Source organism: Anomaloglossus baeobatrachus, chromosome 7, assembly GCF_048569485.1.
Source record: "Anomaloglossus baeobatrachus isolate aAnoBae1 chromosome 7, aAnoBae1.hap1, whole genome shotgun sequence".
NCBI lineage: Eukaryota > Metazoa > Chordata > Amphibia > Anura > Aromobatidae > Anomaloglossus > Anomaloglossus baeobatrachus.
In genome coordinates, this window is record NC_134359.1 from 124,123,290 (window position 1) to 124,145,804 (window position 22,515).

The window sequence follows — 22,515 nt, forward strand, 5'->3', positions numbered from 1 at the left end:
TGACGTTACGCCATGTACCAGAGATTCCTATAGAAACCCAGTTGTCTCCATACCACAAGAAAAAGAAACAGATACAGAAGAAGAAAGGAAAGATAAAGGACCCACTGATGAGACTACCTCCGATGATGAGAGAAATGAAGAAAACAACAGGTGCCGCAGCCCTACAGGCCCAAGCCCTGGTAAAGAGGAATCTATGTAAAGTAAAGAAAGAAGTACAGCAAGTTACAGTTTTGACCAGTTTGCAACGTTTATAAGTTTAAGCATGTGCCCACATGAACTAATGTGAGAAACCCATGAACCTTAAGGCTATGAACTGGCTATAGCCACAAACTCTCGCAGTGTAAATAGTTACCCCAGAGGTACCACCACCAGAGCCAGCCTGTTTAGGGGCTTGGCTCACCTGCAACCAGGGAGCACGTCCGTTTATGGGGCCTTGGCTCGCCTGCAACCAGAGAGCATGCCTGTTTATGGGGCCTGGCTCTCCACCACAAAGAGGGTACCTGGTCAGCACCAACTGTGAAGGCCGCCTCTGGATCCTGCCAGAAGTGGCTGAAGGCGCGGCTTCACCAGGCCAGGTATGCCCTGAAGACCACCAGCCCATGAAAGCCGCCTCTACATCCTGCCAGAAGTGGCTGAAGGCGCGGCCAATGTGAAAGGGTTTTGGGTGGGTTAACGGACTTGTGGGTGGAGGGTGGTGATGTATGGTACCTGGTGGTTTTAAAAGTTTTACCATGTTTTAATGTTTTATGCATTTTAAAATGTTGTCTTGCAGCCCGAGGACGTGCTGGTGATAACTAAGGGGGAATGTGGCGCCCCTGACCTGGTCAGGCACCACTGAGTACTGCACCCATGCTGGGGACAGTACAAACAGGTAATCCAGAAGGCTGACCGAGGTGTGACTACACAGACGCATAGTGATCAGGTCTCACACATGTACCTTTGGGAGGACCCCTGGGGATCCCAGGAGGGGGCAAAGCCTTCACCTCCACTTGAGGAGTGGAGGGGGCGAAGCCTCCATCTCCACTCAAGGGGTGTGGTAGAGAGCCTGGTTGCTAGGTGGCGTAGGCAGGCACAAGGGGAAAAGAGAAGGAGGAGTAAACAGTCTGAAGCAGAGTGTGGAGGAGTGAGGAGCATGGAAGTGGAGCTCAGACAGGAGCAGCAGTGCAGGTCCCACGAGTGAGCCAGTTTAGTGCAGCAGTCCAGGAAGAGCAGAAGCAGACCCTGGAGCTGTTGCAGTCTAACAGCGTCCGCGCAGTGACTACCGACGGGGGAGAACGGTCACCTGGTAGTGCTGCCCGAACACCACACACAGCTGGAGAGAGAGCAGTGTAGTGGAAAGTAAGGAGACTGTCAGGGAGTACCAGGCCCAAACGGGCGGCAGATCCCGGTGCGGGGATAGATCCACCTTTCCTTGCTAAACCTGCCGGTGTGGGGCCCTTAAAGCCCACGCCACAACACCACAAAAGCCGCAGCCACGTAGCCACAGTTAGGGCCCATAGTTCACAGGAGGCAAGCAGCTGGAGTGATCTGGTCCAGGCGACAAGCAAACGGCAAACAAAAGAGGGGAGCAGCTACTTCCCTGGGTGACCCCCATAGGGACTAAAAGTCGGGGTTACCACAAACCACAGAAGGGCTAAGGAAGGCGAGTCGGTAGCCACCCTCATCAGTCAGCCTGAAGGATACCTGATTCCAGCCTGGTTCATCCCAGCTACGCCCGGGTTACTCACCCTGCCATCAACTGTGAGTAAAACCCCTGAAAGACATTCTGATTGTGTGGAGTTATTCTGCGCCTTGTGGTTCTACACACCTACACAGGGCCCTGGGGCTTGCCTCACTCTCAGGAGGCTACTACAACTGACTGCACCCACCATCAGCCCCAGGCCTCCCTTAATCTGCAGTGGCGGTCCCCACTGACCGCAATTCTGAGAGTGGCGTCACGACAATCCTAAAAGAAGATCTCCTACCTGTGACCAGATCCAGCTGAGTGGAGTCCCTGAAGGTAATGCACCGACACAACACTTGCGGGGCTTCACACACCCATGGCCTGCATCTGCAAAGTCGCCATTTTGAATTCAACTTTTTTCAATGAGAAGGGGGTCATGGGAAAAATTAAACACATAGTGAATTGCACAAGAAAAACAATGGGGTGCTCATTTTTAATGTAGCTTTATTCATTATTGAGTTATTGACACATTTGTGACATGGAACAACGACAGTAACCACTAAAGGATGTGCTCAAAGCATATGATGCACACCACCTAAGAGTTAACATCACAAAAGACAGTTTAAGTGATGACGCCCATACCACACCCCAGAATACACTATATATACATATATATACACACATACATCGTATCCTATGTATTCATCTATGTGTATTTTTTATTTATTATTTTTACAAACGATATTTTAGGGGTGCAGGGGTACAAGAGGACCATAAGACCACTTCGGAGATTACTAATAAGACCAAAAAAGAAAAAAAGGAATACAAGGGTCTATAATACAGATAAAATATTTTATTAATTAAAAACCATTTGATCTCAAGAGACACAGCCGGAGCTGGACAATAGGCGTCACAATCCAAACAATCATATCATCCCTGTCTCAAAGTTCAATATAAATAGGGAGCATATGTATATATAAATATAAAAATGTATCACAGAATTATATATAATCAAGGATAGTAATTACAACCATATAGAAGTTCATCCAATTATATCTCAAACCAATAAATGTATAAATACAATACAATAGTTAATCATAAAGTGATGTGTGTCCAAGAATTATGGTTACTGAACAATCATAAAGTGCAAAATAAATAGAAAAAAGAGGAGAAAAGAGAGGTCAGTGTGCATGCACACATATATACATACCTCCCAACCGTCCCGGATACAGCGGGACAGTGCCTCTTTTGAGCCTTTGATCCCGAGTCCCGCCCGTGAGGCTGTTTGTCCCGTGGCTCCGCCCACCCACTGTAGCCCCGCCTCGCTGTTTCTCCCTTCTATTCATTACAGAGCCGAGCGCGCACCTTGAAACTCCTGTGACTGCTGCTGAGGTATGAATCACCCCCTGCAGCAGAGCGACCCCCCCCTGCAGCAGAGCCGAGGCCCCCCTCCCCCAGAGCGGACATCCCCATCCCCGGAGCGGATCCCCTGCACCAGAGCCGACCCCCCCCCTCCCCCAGAGCGGACATCCCCAGCCCCGGAACGGATCCCCTGCACCAGAGCCGACCCCCCCTCCCCCAGAGCGGACATCCCCAGCTCCGAAGCCTGCGTTTCTCTACAGCTGTTCTCTGATTCCCCGTGTGTGGCTTCTCACTGCTGCAGACACACGGGGAATCAGGAAGCTGAGGAGAAAGTGCAATCAGCACTTCTCTCTCCTGCAGATAGCACTGGCCAGTAATAACCTATGCAGAGTGACATCTGCAGGCTTCTATTAGCTTACCGATCAGTGGTCTCCTGCCTGTGGAGCTGCTGGGTCCTAGCTGTCCAACAGCTTCAGCTCTGCTTTATCCTGACTCCCCTACCAGTTAAAGGGAACATGTCAGCAGAAATTTAGCAAAAAAAATAAAAGATTCCCTTCTGCAGCTCCTGGGCTGCATTCTAGAAAAGTTCCTATTGTTATTGTGCCCCCTTTGAAACCTAAAAAAGTACTTTATGAAGTCTTACCTTTTTGTATGCAAATGTTTTTTTATGGTCACGGAGGCGGGCTGTCTGGCGTCCGTTATTCCCCCTCCTGCCGCTTTACGCAGTCCCCCATTGCTCATTTACATACATGAGGACGCCTTCCTCATGTAACTGTCCTCCCGAAGTTTTGCGCATGCCCAGTGCCACTCTCGCGGGACTGAGCACTGTGCAAAGTGTGAACGCTTTTGAGGTGATTGCGCAGGTGCGAGATTATGGGTGGCGCTGTGATTGTCATCAGCAAAGTCATCCAAGTACCTGCCCATAATCTCGTGCCCGCGCTTCTCCCTCTGACAGCACCGCTATGCGCAAGCGCTGGCCATATGAACCATGTTACCTATTACCGTGGGCACGAGATTATGGGCGGCGCTGTGATTGTCATCAGCAAAGTCATCCAAGTACCCACCCATAATCTCGTGCCCGCACTTTTCCTTCTGACTCCACTGTTATGCGCAAGCGCTGGCCATATGAGCCATGTTACCTATTACCAGGGGCGTAACTACCGCGGTCGCAGGGGTCGCGATTGCGACTGGGCCCTCAGGGTTAGGGGCCCGCGCTGCAGATCAGCAGCCGGCTCCTGTCAGTGAGAAGAGCTGCGCTGTTCGTGCATTTTCAGTAGCAGTGGCCGGGCAGCATGAGCTGCGCCCCCTCCTGTCTCTGCATGGGATTACTGTACACTGTGCTGCCGGCCTCTGCAGGAGATAGGTCAGGTGAGGGCAGCAGTGCAGTGACCGGCAGCACTTCCCGTGTCCCTCTGTCCCAGCAGCGCAGGCTGTATATACTCTGTCTCCCTCCCCCTTGCTCTGTGCAGTCACCGACAGCGTCCGATCGTTTATATAGTTATGTGCGACCATGTGGAGAGGGGTGAGCTGTGGCAGGAAAGTGCATCTGACCTTCTTTACGTTCTATGTTATCTTAATGTAAACCGTTCAGGTGCTGCTTTGGATACTTTGGGATTTGGGGGGGGTGAGGAGGATGAGGCTGATAAGGTGATGGGGGCCAGCCCACAGAATCAGTCACACTGTGGGCAGTGGGGGAAGTGTGCAGCAGTTTGATGAAAGCAGCACAGCCAGGTCCTGTTCCTAAATCCAGCTAAATTACTGTGCACTGCTCTGCTACATACACAGATGACCTTGTGCACACGTGGCTTTTTTTCATGCGTTTTTCCTTGCTTTTTTAATCATAAGCAAAGAAAAATCATCCCAGCAAAGTCTGTGAATCCTCACTTGCTGTGCCCACGCTGTTTTTTGCAGTTTTTGTTGCTGAAAATAGAAGCAGTGTGTCAGTTGTTTCTGTATTTTTTCCTGGTTTTTCGCCAATTAACTTCAATGGAGTCAGTGAAAAATGCAGGAAAAAAAATGCATGTGTAATGCCCACGTTGAATATTTGTGTGTTATCTTCTTTTTTGACGACACTGGGGCTCCCTGCAGCCATTGCCTCATCTCAGTCTTTACTGCAGGACATTGCTTCTGGGAAGTCCGGTGATATCACACGGTGAATCGAGTTCATGCCTGCGGATCACCGGGGTGTCCTGCAGATCCGCCGCCATGAATTCAGTTCACCTTGTGATGTCACCAGGGTTTCCTGCACCTAGGCCATGTGGTCTTTACCGCGGGACCTTGTTGTAGGGAACTCTGCTGACGTAGGTGCCCTGGTCTGTGAGGCAATGCATACCTCAGTAAACCGGGGTCATCATGGTGATGACCCAGGGTTGCCATGGCAGCAATCGGGTCCCTGTGATTGCACAACAGGGACCCGATCACCAGAGAGGGGTAAGCGATGCCTCTCCCTGCCTTCTGAATCCAGCAATCGCATCGATTGCAGCATTTAGAGGGTTAAACTGCCGAGAGCGGCACGGGTACTGCTCCTGGCAGCGAGAGCCAGGTCCTGGCTTTGAGATCAGGTGACCGCAGGGGATACAGCTCTTGAACCCCCATGATCGCCATGACTAAAAAACGCTCAAAAAGAAGTAGGTGAAAAAACACGCAAACGCAATACAAAATGCTTGTTTTCAGTTGCTTTTTTCATTCCAAACATGTGTTTTATGTGCAGATTTTCTGCACATAAAAACGCAATGTGGGCACATAGCCTAAAGTAGATTTGATGCAATATGTCCTAGGAGCGTGTTTTATCTTTACAAAACATGAGCTGACTTCAGCAACCAATAGTTGGTGGATGGAGTGATGAGAGCAGGCAGGAGCGTAACAATCACACACGCAGAGATTGTTACCAGGTCCAAAGGTACAGGGGACACGCCGACCCCAGCTCCTACTTCAGCTGGATATGCATCTGAGGGCGCACATCCAGCTAAAATGCATCACAGCACATAGACCCTCTGGGTCCCTGCACTGCTATACCCGCTGCCGGGCAAACAGTGGCTGGGAGCTGAAATCCATACAATGACTGGGGGCAGCGCATGGTAGTACTGTCATGCGCTATAACACGCACTCCAATGTCAGCTGCAGGCCACTCCGCGCTCGCTACAGAGGACACTTAGTGATGTGGGAGCAGAGGCAAGATGAGTAGAATTTTTTTTAAATTATTAGAGACAGTCCCAGACCATATATACCAGGATGAGGAACATATACTGTATATCAGGATGGGAGACATATATTAGGATGGGCCCAGGATGTGCAACATTTTTACTAGGATCGGCCCAGGATTGGATAAATATATACCAGGATGGGGACGTTATATACCATGTATACCAGGATGGGGAACATGTATACCAGGATGGGGACATATATACCAGTATGGGGGACATATGTACCAGGATTGGGAACATTACTGCATAATGAAGGGGGGGAAGGGGCAATTAATATGTCTTTATAGGATTTAGAACGCTACAGGTACCCGTTCATCTGACCAACGTCCGAAGGGGGGCCCAGGTCCAACTTTCGCACCGGGGCCCATCGCACTCTAGTTACGCCACTGCCTATTACCGTGGGCACGAGATTATGGGCGGCGCTGTGATTGTCATCAGCAAAGTCATCCAAGTACCCGCCCATAATCTCATGCCCGCACTTTTCCCTCTGACTCCACTGTTATGCGCAAGCGCTGGCCATATGAGCCATGTTACCTATTACCGTGGGCACGAGATTATGGGCGGCGCTGTGATTGTCATCAGCAAAGTCATCCAAGTACCCGCCCATAATCTCGTGCCCGCACTTTTCCGTCTGACTCCACTGTTATGCGCAAGCGCTGGCCATATGAGCCATGTTACCTATTACCGTGGGCACGAGATTATGGGCGGCACTGTGATTGTCATTAGCAGTGTCATCCAATTACCCGCCCATAATCTTGTGCCCGCGCTTCTCACTCTGGCTCCACTGTTATGCGCAAGCACTGGCCATATGAACCATGCTACCTATTACCGCTTGCACGAGATTATGGGCGGGTACTTGGATGACTTTGCTGATGACAATCACAGCGCCGCCCATAATCTTGCGCCTGCGGTAATAGGTAACGTGGTTCATATGGCCAGTGCTTGCGCATAACGGTGGAGGCAGAGTGAGAAGCGCAGGCACGAGATTATGGGCGGGTACTTGGATGACGCTGCTGATGACAATCACTGCGCTGCCCATAATCTCGCGCCTGCACAATCACCTCAAAAGCGTTCACACTTTGAACAGTGCTCAGTCCCGCGAGAGTGGCACTGGGCATGCGCAAAGCTTCGGGAGGACAGTTACATGAGGAAGGCGTCCTCATGTATGGAAATGAGCAATGGGGGACGGCGTACAGTGGCAGGAGGGGGAATAACGGACGCCAGACATCCCGCCCCCATGACCATAAAAACAGATTTGCATACAAAAAGGTAAGACTTCATAAAGTATTTTTTTAGGTCTCAAAGGGGGCACAATAGCAACAGGAACCTTTCCAGAATGCAGCCCACGAGCTGCAGAGGGGAATCTTATTTTTTTTTGCTAAATTTCTGCTGACAGGTTCCCTTTAAAGGGAACCTGTCAAGTGCAATCTGCACTCAGAGCCAGGAGCCGTTCTGGGTACATATTGCTATTCCCTGTCTAACTGTCCCTGTATACGCTAGCATAGATAAAGGCATCTATAGAAAAAGTATTTTTAAAGATCTTATATCTTATGCTAATTAGCGCGGGGACTAGTCCCAAGGGCGTTACTTCACTTGGCTAGTCGGCTCACATAGCGTGTGAGTACTCACACAGGGGCGTAATAACATGCTAACATGCTATGTGAGCCAACTAGCCAAGTGAAGTAACGCCCTTGTGACTAGTCCCCACGCTCATTAGCATAAGATATAAGATCTTTAGAAATACTTTTTCTAATGATCTCTTTATCTATGCTATCGTATACAATGACAGTTAGGCAGGGATTAGCAATATTCACCCAGAACTGCTCCTGGCTCTGAGTGCATATTTCACCTCACAGGTTCACTTTAAAGGGAACCTGTCACCAGATTTGGGGCCTATAAGCTGCGGCCACCACCAGTGGACTCTTATATACACATTCTAACATGCTGTATACATACCTCCCAACCATCCCGGATACAGCGAGACTGTACCGGATTTCAGCGAGTGTCCCGGTGTCACGATCATGAGGCTTTTGGCCTGTGGCTCCGCCCACCCGCTCTCTCCCCATCTGACTTTCTCCCCCTCCTAATGCACATGAGCAGAGCCGAGCGCTGCTTCACTGCTCTGGCTCTGTGGTGCCGCTATTATGGGTGGGCGGCAGCAGCATTTCCCTGGCTGCCGGCGCTTTAAATCGGCACCTGCAGCTCAGCGTGCACTCACTGCTCTCAGTTGAGCTGCTTGTCTACGGACATTCATCTGTGGGCGGAGCTACCGAGCAACATGCTGAGCTCTGTCCATAGATGAAGAGACTGGAGGAAGAGGAGATGCAACACCAAGAAACGCTGTATGTGACCCCCCCCCACCTACCCAGAGCTGTATGCCCCAGCCCCCCCTCACCAGATCTGTATGCCCCTTAGCCCCCACACCAGATTTGTATGCCCCCCAGCCCCCCCACCAGATCTATATGCCCCCCAGCTCTGTATGCCTCCAGGCCCCTCCCACCAGATATGTATCCCAGCCCCCCCTCACCAGATCTGTATGCCCCAGCAGCCCCCTCCTCACCATAGCTCTATGCCTCCAACCACCCCCCTACCAGATCTGTGTGCCCCCCAGCTCCCACACCAAATTTGTATGCCTCCATCCCCCCATCGGAGCTGTATGTGCCCCCAGAGCTGTATAAGCCCCAACACCGGAGCTATATGCTCCTTAGTAATATCTATGCTACCAGTAATTTGTATGCCCCACAGTAAAGTTTATTTCCCCCAGTAATGTGTATACCCCTTAGTAACGTGTATGCCCCTCAGTGAAAAACACAGACGCTCTTCACTGACGTGTTAAACACGCATATGTCCCTTCATACTCCGTGATTCACGGTACACAGTGGTTGTCCATGTGCAATCCATGATACGTGATCCGTACGCCGTGATTGCACATGGACATATACTCACCTGCCCCCGCTCCTGCTCTCCATGGTGAGGAAGAGTCCCGCGATTCAGCATCCAGCCACCGCTCTCTCACCTCTGCAGCTACTTCCGGGTTGGCTCTGGCTGCATAAATGAATATGTATGCCATAATGAACCGGCCAGGAAGAAGCAGAGAGCAGCTGCCGAACTCAGCATCGCTGGAGAAGGTGAGTTGAAAAAGCTTTTTATTTTAAATGTCCGTGTTTTTCTGGTACGTGTTTCACGGATCACACCATAGTGTGGTCTGTGGGACATCAGTGATGCCAGAAAAAAACTGGACATGTTTCTGTGCGGTATTCACGGATATGCATGTACGCCGCACGGAGACACGGTCAGTGAAAAATCACTGATGTGTGTGCAGACCCATTGATTATGATGGGTCTGCATAGGTCAGTGATTCTGGTACGTATAAAAAGTAGCACATACATACCAGAATCACTGACATCTGAAACATGCCTAATATGTATGCCCCTCAAGTACTGTCTATGCCCCCAGCCCCTCCTGTGCTGACTATACGGTAGCCCCCAGCCCCTCCTGTGCTGTATATACTGTAGCTCCCAGCCCCTCCTGTGCTGTATATACTGTAGCCCCCAGCCCCTCCTGTGCTGTATATTCTGTAGCCCCCAGCCCCTCCTGTGCTGTATATACTGTAGCTCCCATCCCCTCCTGTGTTGTATATACTGTAGCCCCCAGCCCCTCCTGTGCTGTATATACTGTAGCCCCCAGCCCCTCCTCTGCTGTATATACTGTAGCCCCCAGCCCCTCCTGTGCTGTATATACTGTAGCCCCCAGCCCCTCCTGTGCTGTATATACTGTAGCCCCCAGCCCCTCCTGTGCTGTATATACTGTAGCACCCAGCCCCTCCTGTGCTGTATATACTGTAGCCCCCAGCCCCTCCAGTGCTGTATATACTGTATAGATATACAGTGTATATGTGTGTATGTATGTATATATATATATATATATATATATATATATATATATATATGCTATGTATGTATCACAAGGGAGGATGGGGATTTTATATATTAGTATATAAACCCCCATCCTCCCTTGTGATACATACACAGCGGTGTCAGTGTGCACTGTGCGTGGCTAGGTCTGTTAAAGTGATGCCAAGTGATCACATGCCGAGGAGGAGCTGGATAGAGACAAGCGGGGTAGGTGAGTGCTGCTGCTGCCGGCTTCCCCATATTATTACCTCCAATGTCTGTAAATGTATGATGTATATATCTATGTATGTCAGTGCAGATGACTGTGTATAGATTTGTCTGTTTATATGTATTTTAGGGAATTTGTCTTCAAATATGTACCGTATATGTGCCTATGCCTGTGCCCACGATCAGGACTCACTGTGTCCTGGAGGCAGCGGGTCCTGACCTGCGGGGCTGCACGTCTCCTCCGCAGGAGAACGCAGCTGCCTGTGCCCACAATCAGGGTTCAGTGCGCTGTGGTCTCCTGCTGTGTTCTCCCTACGGAGGACGCATGCAACTGCAGCAAACAATTGATACGCTGCAGTCTGGAAAGACGCTCCGCAGGTCAGTGTTTGCTGCAGAAAAAACAAGCACAGTGGGCACGGGATTTCTAGAAATCCCTCCACTGTGCTTGTACTGTACAACGCAGCGTTTTGGACACAGCAAAAACACGCTACATCCAAAATGCTGCAAATACTGATCGTGGGCACGCAGCCTTATACAATGTGATCAGCAGTGCTGAAAAGGATTGGATGTGGGCGTGTCAGATTGCAAAATGGGTGTGGTTAGGGGCGTGGCTTAAAATTGCCCTCTTTCTCATCTTTAAATGTTGGGAGGTATGTATATATACATATACATACATTGGTATTTAAATAGTTAAAAGAACAGCCAAGACTCCATAGATGGCTGGAAAGAGTTAATGGTATAACCAGTACTTAGAAAGGGGAGGGGGAGGGGTGGGTGATAAGTTCCTAAAAGGATAAACTCTCAAGATGGAGGATATAGGTGTATATACACATATATATACATACACACATGGTTAGGGAGGGGAGCCAGCACGATCTGAAATTGGCATGCATCATATAAAAAGTGAAAATTCACAGATTTATTCCAACTGTACTACAATAAAAAAAATGAGATTTTTAGCAAATAATTGATCAATTTTTTGAGCCACCCCTGCCAACGTCACGGCAAATCTCAATAGGGGGGTCCTACTCTACATTCTGTATTTCATGTGCCATGCGGCCTCCTAGATAAAGTTAAAAGCAGAACCATAATAGAGTACACATACCTGCAACCTGTATATAGCCGCTTCTATGTTGCAAAAAAGGCACTTGTGGATAGAGGCCAGCCCAGGTCCCAGCATGTGGAGCAAGCCCTACACATACCAGGACTATATCAGAACTGACCCTCCCAGTGCCCAACAGCAACCATTGATAAAGGCGGACCAGATCCAAGATGGTGCTTAATTAGCATTGCCTGTGGAAAGGGGTGAGGTAACTGAATCTGAACAGCTACCAACAGGAGGAATACATAGCAAACCAAAATCAGGCGTGCATGGCATGGTGGTGACCGGCCACCAGAATTTGTAGCATAACTACGACCAAACAGAGAGAGAGGGGAGCCAGCACGATCTGAAATTGGCATGCATCATATAAAAAGTGAAAATTCACAGATTTATTCCAACTGTACTACAATAAAAAAAACACACATGGTTGTAATTACTATCCTTGATTATATATAATTCTGTGATACATTTTTATATTTATATATACTTATGCTCCCTATTTATATTGAACTCTGAGACAGGGATGATATGATTGTTTGGATTGTGACGCCTATTGTCCAGCTCCGGCTGTGTCTCTTGAGATCAAATGGTTATTAATTAATAAAATATTTTGTATGTATTATAGACCCTTGCATTCGGTTTTTTCTTTTTTGGTCTTACACCACCTAAGAGGTCTGAGGGGGCCTTGAAATCACTGAAATATATGCAAGAACCGCTGATAATGGGAACATCATGAGGAAGATGCCTGGACACATCTCTGACTCCCAAGTCAAATGTGAGTATTACGACCCTTTAACAGACTGACAATAAAATGTACAGAAGAGAAAATAGATTTTAATGGACAAAGATTTAGAAAAGATTCTTACATCTGTAATGAAATGTTTCTATAGCAAATGTAACTATAGGGTGAAAGTGCCTTCTCTACCCCCTGGCTATATTCACATTAAGGCTATGTCCGCACGTTGCTTTTTACCTGCTTTTTACCTGCTTTTTTGCTGCTTTTTCAACTGCAGCGTTTAATGCCAAAATGGTTGTGTTCTGCTTTTCAAGCAAAGTCTAGGGGAATTTGGGTTTCTTGTCCGCACTATGCAGTTCAAACTGCAGCCTTTTTCTGGCAGAACTTTGGTCAAAAACTCAGCTTTGCAGTGCAAAACCCAAATGGCAAAAACAACTGACATGTCAATTGTTTTTGCCATTTGGGTTTTGCACTGCAAAGCTGAGTTTTTGACCAAAGTTCTGCAACAAAAAGGCTGCAGTTTGAACTGCATAGTGCGGACAAGAAAACCAAATTCCCATAGACTTTGCTTGAAAAGCAGAACACAACCATTTTGGCATTAAACGCTGCAGTTGAAAAAGCAGCAAAAAAGCAGGTAAAAAGCAGGTAAAAAGCAACGTGCGGACATAGCCTTAGTGTTCTTTAAAAAACACAACAGTTTCCCTTTAGGTCAGGCAAAATAAACAATCATGCATTAGGCTTATGAAATGTCATCAACTTTTGCTGGGCTTGCAAAATCAGTTTTTAATTGACACCTATGACTACAGTAGATCACATAGCATAGGACAGGGATGTGAAACTCAAATACACAGTGGGCCAAAGTTGAAAACTTGGACAAAGTCACCAGCCAACCTAGTCACAGTCCTCACATAGTCTTTCATACAGAATAATGTGCTCCACATAGCCCTCCATAAATAATAATAGGCCCCACATAGACCTCCATAAAGAAGAATAGGCCCCACATAACCCTCCATACAGAATAGTGGGCCCCACATAGTCCTCCAAACAGATTAATGGGCTTCAAATAGTCCTCCACACAAAATAATGTGCTCCACATAGTCCTCAATTCAGAATAATGTACCTTACATAGTCCATTGGACAGAATAAAGGGCCCCACATAGTCCTCCAAGCAGATTAATTGGCTCCAGATAGTCCTCCATGCAGAATAATGTGCCCCACATAGCTCTCCGTGTAGAATAAAATGCCGCACATAGCCATCCATACAGAATCATTTTTCCCACATAACCCTGTATACATAGTAATGAGCCCCACATAGTCCTTCATATAGAATAGTATCGCGGGCCAATTAAAATCAGCCTGCAGGCCAGATTTGTGTCGCTAGCTAATGTTTTACATGTGTGGTATAGAGGGAAATAAAACTACACCCACCAGTAGTCACTTGTAAATTAAATTTTAACATATTATTACCTTATCTGAGCTTGTGGTTTATGTGATATGGTCAGACACATCCTATTTAATTTTGAAGTAAGGAAGGACTCTGAAACTCACAAAGCCTATGTGGACAATGAAAGATGTGGCAAAAATTAGAAAGAAGAGAGACTCCGATGCTCCCTGTTTTAGACATAAAGAAGAGCTTCATACATATTCTGTTAAAATGGTTAGCTACTGGGACTGCTACACTCATAAAGGCTATGCACTAAGTATAAGGACTGCGAAAAATTAGAAGGAACAACTGCAATACCCCCTGGAAGACATGTAGAGGAGGGCCTCAGACAACATTTTTTTACCATTTTTAAGGAATGGGACTCCTAGACTGGTAAAGCCTATTGTAATGCCCATACCTGCTCGCCTTCCCTGGCATGGATGCCGGCTTACTCACCCCATCCCTGGTCAATGCTGCTGTCTCAAAATGCCTGTAGGGTGCGTGCGCAGACATATCTCTTTTCTTAAAGGGCCAGTGCACCCTGAACCAGAAGTGCCTCATACCTCAGCTATGAGAGGCACCAAGTATTTAAGCTACGTTCCCCTTAAGGGAGGTGCCTGGCCAATGAGTTTTATTTGTTGCTAGTTCTCAGGTGCACTGTGCTGCTACTGTCATTATACTGTTGTTAAGTCACCGCCAAAGTCTGCACCAGTGACTTCTGCTCCGATCTCCAGGCGACACCGTGTTCCTGCCGTGGATGGTGCTGGTGATGGGAGAGGAGTCGATGCCAGCGGCACTGGTGGGCGCAGGCTCCGATCATCCACTGGGCTGGGTTATCTTGGGATCTGCAGTACCGCTGGCTGACTGTGAGTGGCGTGTGTCTTCCAGCTGAAGTTACCAGCGTTCAGCTACAGCCAATGGGAAGACACCACACCCTTCTTATTCCCCCTACTGTCACATGACCACTGCCAGAGATAGTTCTGATTTCCTGGCTCCTGGTCCGCCCTATTTTGTTTTGTGATTTCTGTGTGCTGACTTCTGCGTGTTTTCTGACTACCCTTCTGCCTGCTGTTTTTGTACCTCGCTGCCCGATCCGGATTTGACCTCTGCTCCGTTTTATGATTACGTCCTTGTCTGCCGATTCTGTCCCTGTTCTGCTATTCCTGGTTTGACCCTGCCTGACGACTACTCTCATCGGACTGCAGCCTTCCACAGGTAGTGATCTCCAGGGCCCTGTGTAATTCCAAATCCCTGTATAGGGGTTAAAGGGTTTCAGAGTTCTGGGGGTCCTGCTTGGTGAGTGGCTTCCCTCTAGTCTGTCCATTACATCCCCCCTGAGTCTGTTGATCCAGGCAGGCGTTACAGCTGTATGCCATTGCTGAATTGTTTATGTGTTTCAGTGCATTACAGTCCAGTGCTGCAACTATCCATTCCAGCTGCCTACCAGGATATCTGCTGACCCTGCTCCAAGTATCGACGCCAGCCACCTACCACAATATCCACTGCCGCTACTGCAAATATTCACATCGGCTGCTGCAAGTATCCACATCTGCTGCTCCTACCGCATCCATCCATCCATCCTGGCCGAATCCATGACACTGGTTGCTGCTGCTGTTTCTACAACCAGAGACTTTATTGTATTCATGCAAAGAAAAGAGAAAAGAGGGGCACTCCTGTTTAACTTTTAGCACCCGGGCACTTTCCGTTTTTGCGTTTTTGTTTTTTGCTCCCCTTCTTCCGAGAGCTGTAACTTTTTTATTTTTCCGTCAATCTTGCCATATGAGGGCTTGTTTTTTGCAGGACGAGTTGTAAAAACTTCAAAAAAAGTGTGATCGCACAATAGTTTTTGGGATGTTTTATTCACTGTGTTCACTATATGGTAAAACTGATGTGTGGGTGTGATGCCTGAGGTCGGTGCGAGTTTGTAGACACCAAACATGTATAGGTTTACTTGTATCTAAGGGGTTGAAAAAATTCACAAGCTTGTCGAATAAAAAAATATTTTTTGCGACTCAAGCTGACATTTTTAATGGTACCATTTTTGCGCAGATGCTACGTTTTGATCACCTATTATTGCATTTTGCGTAAAACTTGCGGCGACCAAAAACCGTAATTTTGGGGTTTGGAATTTTTTTTGCCACTACGCCGTTTACCAATCAGATTAATTAATTTTATATTGTGATAGATCGGGCATTTCTGAATGTGGAGATACCAAATATGTGTATATTTTTTTTTTTAACCCTTTCATTTTCAATGGTGTGAAAGTTGGGTGATTTGAACTTTTAGTTGGTTTTTTTTTATTTTCTAAAACTTTTTTTTTCCTTTTTTTTTTTATTTTACTAGTCCCTCTAGGTAGGGGGCTATAGCAATCAGCAATCCGATCGCTCTGCCCTATCTGCTGATCACAGCTATACAGCTGTAAACAGCAGATATGGTCACTTCCTGGTTCATTCGGCTCCGGGCCGAGTGAAACTGAAAGTGACTCGTCATAGCTACAGGCGTCATCCCATGACCCTGTGCTACCATGGCAACCACCGAAAGTCACATGATCACGCATGTGACTTCCGGTGGGGGTGGCAGTAAGTGAAAATCATGACCGCGGGCATATACATCTTGCTGCCAGACTTTGGTAGCGAGATGTAAGGGGTTAAATGTTGCAAGTGGAAGCGATTCCACTTGTAGTACGCAGGCACACATGTCAGCTGTTAAAAACAGCTGATATGTGCGCGGATCGCCGCATCCTGCCCACGGCAGGGGGTGGGGCTTAACGTCACACGCTCCATAATGGATAGATCAGTCAAGGGTCGGGAAGGGGTTAAACTCCTGAGAGATCTGAGAAAAGTTATAGGGGTGCGATGCACTCACCTGGATGTGTTGCCCAGCAGGAACAACACTGTTTAAGGCTCTGTGCGCACTTGCCGGTTTTTGCCTCGGATTTCCTGCAGATTTGCTGCATGTTTTGCTGCAGAAAATGTTCATACATCTTTGCAGTGATTCACCAGCAAATCCTATGGGAAAAAAAAAGCTGTGCGCACTAGGCGGATTTTGACAGCTGCATGTTTTGCTGCGGGATTCCCGTAGCAAAAACTATTGCATGTCACTTCTTTTCCGCAGGTAGCTGTGGGATTTCACTCCATTGACTGTAATGTAATCGTGAAATCTCGCAGGGAATAACGCAGGTAGCAAATTCTGTGCGGTTCATTGCGTTTTCCTGCGTTATTCCCTGCGGTATTTTGTGTTTTCGGGACATAATGCTCATCACTGCCCTGCATTTTGCAGGGAAGGGATGTCATTATGACAGGAAGAGGAAGCGGAGCAGAGAGTAAACACACACATATCACACTCACACAGACACAGACATATAGAATACACATAGAAATCAAACGTACATATAAAAATAACAAAAAAACAAAAAAAAAAAAACATGGGCTCCGCCGTATTTTTACCATCCAGACGAAGTAAACACACAGCGGCGGCCCGGTATTCTAAGCCAAGAATATCAGCCCGCAGCTGCCCCGGGACTGTTGCATCCATTATGTGACAGTCCCGGAGTGTCCCCGACTCTTCCAGATTGCCGTGATGCGGTGGCAATCCAGGTAATAAGGAGTTAAATGGCAGCGGATCGCTGCCATTTAAGTCCAGGCTTAATCATGGCAGCATCTATGAGACAGCTTTCATGATTAACCCGTATGTAAAGTGAATAAACACACACACTGAAAAATCCTTTATTTTAAATAACACACAAAAAAGCCCCCTCTTTCACCCCATTATTAACCTCTCCCAACATACAGCTCCGGCGTAATCCACGTACAGTGCTGGCCAAAAGTATTAGCACCCCTGCAATTCTGTCGGATAATACTCTGTTTCTTCCTGAAAATGATTGCAATCACACATTTTTTGGTATTATTATCTTCATTTATGGAATTTCAGACCATTCTTGTTTGGCAAACTGCTCCAGATCCCTGAGATTTGAAGGGTGCCTTCTCCAAACTGCCATTTTGAGATCTCTCCACAGGTGTTCTACGGGATTCAGGTCTGGACTCATGGCTGGCCACTTTAGAAGTCTCCAGTGCTTTCTCTCAAACCATTTTCTAGTGCTTTTTGAAGTGTGTTTTGGGTCATTGTCCTGATGGAAGACCCATGACCTCTGAGGGAGACCCAGCTTTCTCACACTGGGCCCTACATTATGCTGCAAAATTTGTTGGTAGTCTTCAGACTTCATAATGCCATGCACACGGTCAAACTGTAGGGGGAAAAAAGCGCAATAGGGTCTTACCCGGTATGAGGGTAGACAGACAAGACAAAGAAGCACTCACCTGTTCTCAGTCAGTCAGGGATCTGGAGCAGTTTGCCAAAGAAGAATGGTCTAAAATTCCAGCAGAGCATTGTAAGAAACTCATTGATGGTTACCGGAAGCGGTTGTTCGCAGTTATTTTGGCTAAAGGTTGTGCAACCAAGTATTAGGCTGAGGGTACCAATACTTTTGACCGGGCCATTTTTGGAGTTTTATGTGAAATGATCAATGATTTGATTTTTGATTCATTCTTTTTTGTGGTTTTTCATTGCAAACAAATAAATGAAGATAATAATGTGATTGCAATCATTTTCAGGAAGAAACAGAGTATTATCTGACAGAATTGCAGGGGTGCCAATACTTTTGGCCAGCACTGTAGGTCCCCCGACACTTGCAGACTGCTGCAGCCGCATCTGATACACAGTACTTAATGCAGCATCGTAACGAGCCAGCAGAGGTAATTACAGGTCATTTCTCATGGTTGGTAATGTGAACACATTACCGCTCGTGAGAACTGCAGTGTAGCCTCACAGGGACTCTATCTATTCATTGATCTGTCCTCTATATATTGATTATCTATCCCTCTATCTATCTATCCATTATCTATCTGTCTATCTATATATCTCTGTATCTATCCATCTATCTATCTATCTATCCATTATCTATCTATCTTTCTCTCTATCTATCGCAGAAGGAAATTACCAAAACCGCACCAAAACTGCACCAAAACACAACAAAACGCATGTGGATTTCGGTGCGTTTTTTTGTGTTTTTTTTCCGTGGGTGCAGTAATCTTTCAGTGCCTGCAGAATTTTCTTAAGAAAATTCCTTTTTCCAGTGCGCACAGGACCTAAAGCTTGTATTAGCGGATGATGGATCTCCTGAGACATCAGAGTGTCCTTTATTCCCATTATTATTTTACTTATTACCAATAAAATATTTTCGTCAGGCTATCTTTTTTGATCAGCAGTGCAGCACCCACCGCAAATTTTTATCCATTTTCGCTATTTATTGTTTGCTCCTCCAGGCTGGTGATCGATACCTTCGGTCCAGTGGACCCACAAACCCAATGCTTGCCCTGTGAGCATAACAGTTTGCCCAGGCCATGGATCCCGCTGGCCACGATCCCGCTCAATTTGCTGGTGTGCAGCTATATGTGGTCCGATAACATGAACAACAGGATCAGATGTTGACTCATCTTCGGTCACAGGACATCTGCTTTCAAGACATGTCTCTGTCGAATGTGGTACCGACTGCGGTTCCTACTCCAGCATCAAAAGAGGCCCCAAGTTCCGGTCTGTTTCTGATTTCCCCTCTACAGTTTAAAGGTGGTCCCCAATTATGCAGGGGCCCTGCACTTCAGACTGTGATCACATCTGTTTTCCTTGGAAAGGACCAAAGTAGCCTTTATGATGTTGCACCTGACTGGCAAAGCTGTGGCTTAGATTAACCCACTGTGGGAGAGAAGTGAGCCTATCATCCAGAATCTGCACGTTTTCTTTGAGACATTCTTCAAGGTATTTAATAAGCTGGGTCGAGTTTCTTCGGCCATATCCTTGCTGCTTAGACTCTTCCAAGGGAGTCACACCATAGGCCAATATGCTGTCTGTTTCCGCACCCTGTCCTCCAAACTGGGATGGAATAACAAAGCAGAGGTGGCTGTATTCTGGGAAGCATTATCTGGAAGAATAAAGAACGAGCTGGTGGGTTGAGATGTGCCATCATCTCTGGGTGACTTAGTATTGCTGACTATCCACATCACCCTTCGGATTCCAAGAACAATTCAGAGAAATGAACCGGGAGAAGAGGCTATTGTGCCTGGCTCCTTCAAGAGGCCCATCATGTCGCTACCAGTAACCTCTGCTGCTTCCTCCATTTCCATGAAGATAGATCTAGTGAGTCTGGTCAGTCAACACCGTGAGATCCATCACACCAGTGAGGGATGCTTCTACTGCAGAAGTTCCATGCACCTGATCAGCTTCTCTCCTAAGAAGGTGGGAAACTTCAAGTTTAAGGTCAGTAGGAGAGGCTACCCTGGGTAAGATCAAGTTATTTTCATCCCTGGATATGGCCGTGTCGGTAACCAGTAGCGACTCCCGGTTCTTCGAGACGGCCTTGCTGGATTCTGGTGCCGATGAGAATTTTATGCAACAGGCCATAGTGGTTCAGTTTCAGATTCCCGTTCATCAACTTCAAGCTTCCATTACTGTGCTGTTGGTAGGCAGAAATCCTCTGCCCAAGGCCATCCAGTTCATCATCAAGGAAGTTGACCTTTGTGTGGAAATGCTGGGAACAGAGAACATCACCTTTCATTTGTTACCGGGAATGTCACATCCACTTTTATTGGGTCTACCATGGTTTTGGAAGCAAGAACTGATTTTGGACTGGAGATCCGGAGAGTTACTCAGGTGGGGTCACTCCTGCCATGAAGGGTGTCTTGTTTCCCTGCAACCAGCTCGACGGCCTGTGAAACCCTCTAATCTTCCGGAGCTGCCGTCTGCCTACTGGGTCTATGTGGACATATTCAACAAAAAGGAGGCTGAGTCCCTGCCACCACATAGGCCATATAACTGTCCTATTGACTTCCTTCTTGGTTCCACTCCTCCTCATGGTCAAATCTACTCTCTGTCTCAGGATGAAAATCAAGCCATGTCCTAGTACATTAAAGAGAATCTGGCATAAGGATTCATCCAAAATTCCTGCTCACTGGCCAGAGCCGGACTCTTCATTGTAAAAAAAAGGACCTGTCTCTTTAGCCATGTATTGAGTATAAAGGTCTCAACCAAATTATGGTAAAGAATGCCCACTGCCACTTATACCGGAATTGTTCGACTGGATCAGAGGTTCCAGGATTATCTCCAAACTTGACCTCTGTTTTGCATACAACCTCATCCATATACAGTTAGGTGATAATAATTGGAAGATTGCCTTCAATACCCATGATGACCACTATGAGTATTGGGTAATGCCATTTGAGCTCAGCAATGCCCCAGCAGTCTTCCAGGAATTTGTCAATGATATATTCCGAGATCTGCTCTACTCCGGTGTACCTTTACGACATCTTGGTGTTTTCTCCCAATCTGTCCTCACACATAAGAGATGTTTGCCAGGTGTTGCAGAGTCTAAGGGAGAATTATCTCTATGCCAAATACGAGAAGTGCCTCTTCGAGCGATCTTCCCTGCCATTTCTAGGCTACATAATCTCAGACACTGGCCTGAGGTTGGATCCAGACAAGATATTGGTGGTGCTGAAGTGGCATCGGCCCGACGTTTTGATAGCCAGAAGCGAAAAATGAGTTTGTCGCCCTCTAGTAGGCCTTATCTTCAGCTCCAACGCTGATTAGACTGGAGACTAGCAAGCTAGCAAGCAGTTCATCCTGGAAGTAGACGCTTCATCCTCTGGTGCTGTTGTGGTACTCACACAGAAGTCTATATTTACGTTTTTTTGGTTTTTTTTTATTACATTAACTTTTACTTAATTGTACTCACATTTAATCTTCCACCTCCCTTCCCGTTTTCCCTTATCTTTTTTCCTCTTTCCTCTCTTCCTCTCCCTCGTTTTCTTTTATGTCTATTATTTTATTTTGTTTTCTATTAACCTTTTGTTGATTTTTATGCTTTTCTATTAACAAGATTTATATGCAATTTCCAATATCCCTAATGTTATAACTAGATACAGCACTATTTGTCTTTCTATGTGCAAGCAACAGTGTGTCCCTTATTACCATCTAGTGGATATTTTTTAGTATTGCGCCTCACATTGAAATTAATGTTTTGTGGTCTGATGCTGCCATCATGTGTTTCAAACTGACATTACACATTGATATTGCCATACTTTGGTAGATCCAGTGATCTGAGTGTCTGACAGCACACAGGCAAAGATGGCATCCAGCCGCCCCTCCGCTTCCAGTGTTTCTCCATGCCTCACCACATTGCAAACCCCTTTATGATGAGCAGTGTTATGTGACGCGGTTGGTGGAAAGTGTCCATAAACGCCAGCTCACGGATGCATCACCACACATTGTGTGTCAACAATGTTTTATACTTTCCCTCGCCATGATGATGCCACCCCCTGACGAAGGTATGCCAAATCAAGCGTTGGGGTGGGAGCGAAACTTTCTGTCTGGACCTTTTGAGGTAATTGTCATATTTTACCTATTTTACAGCCTCCATCACTATGTGACTGTGCTTGTGTGTGCATTGCTAATACTAAATTAATACATTATATGAATTATTATCGCAAAAAGATACCCTTGTCCAAAAAATACTTAGTGGCATATAACTCAAAAAGATACTTAACAAATAGCCATTGTATATAATTTGTCAGATAATAAAACCATTTCTAAATTTCTATTTGAACACTTTACAATAAGCTGCACAGGCTATGTTAAGGGTAAAATTAATCAATATTGCTGACAAAAAGAAAGGGCAATAATAGTACAGAAAGACAAAATTAGTGTGCAAAATGCTAAAGTGCATATACTGTGTATATATATATATATATATATATATATATATATATATATATATATATATATATATATATATGGGCCTTTGTGCAAAGTTCGGACCTGCCCTTCCCCCCCCCCCTCTACGTACACCGACACTTGG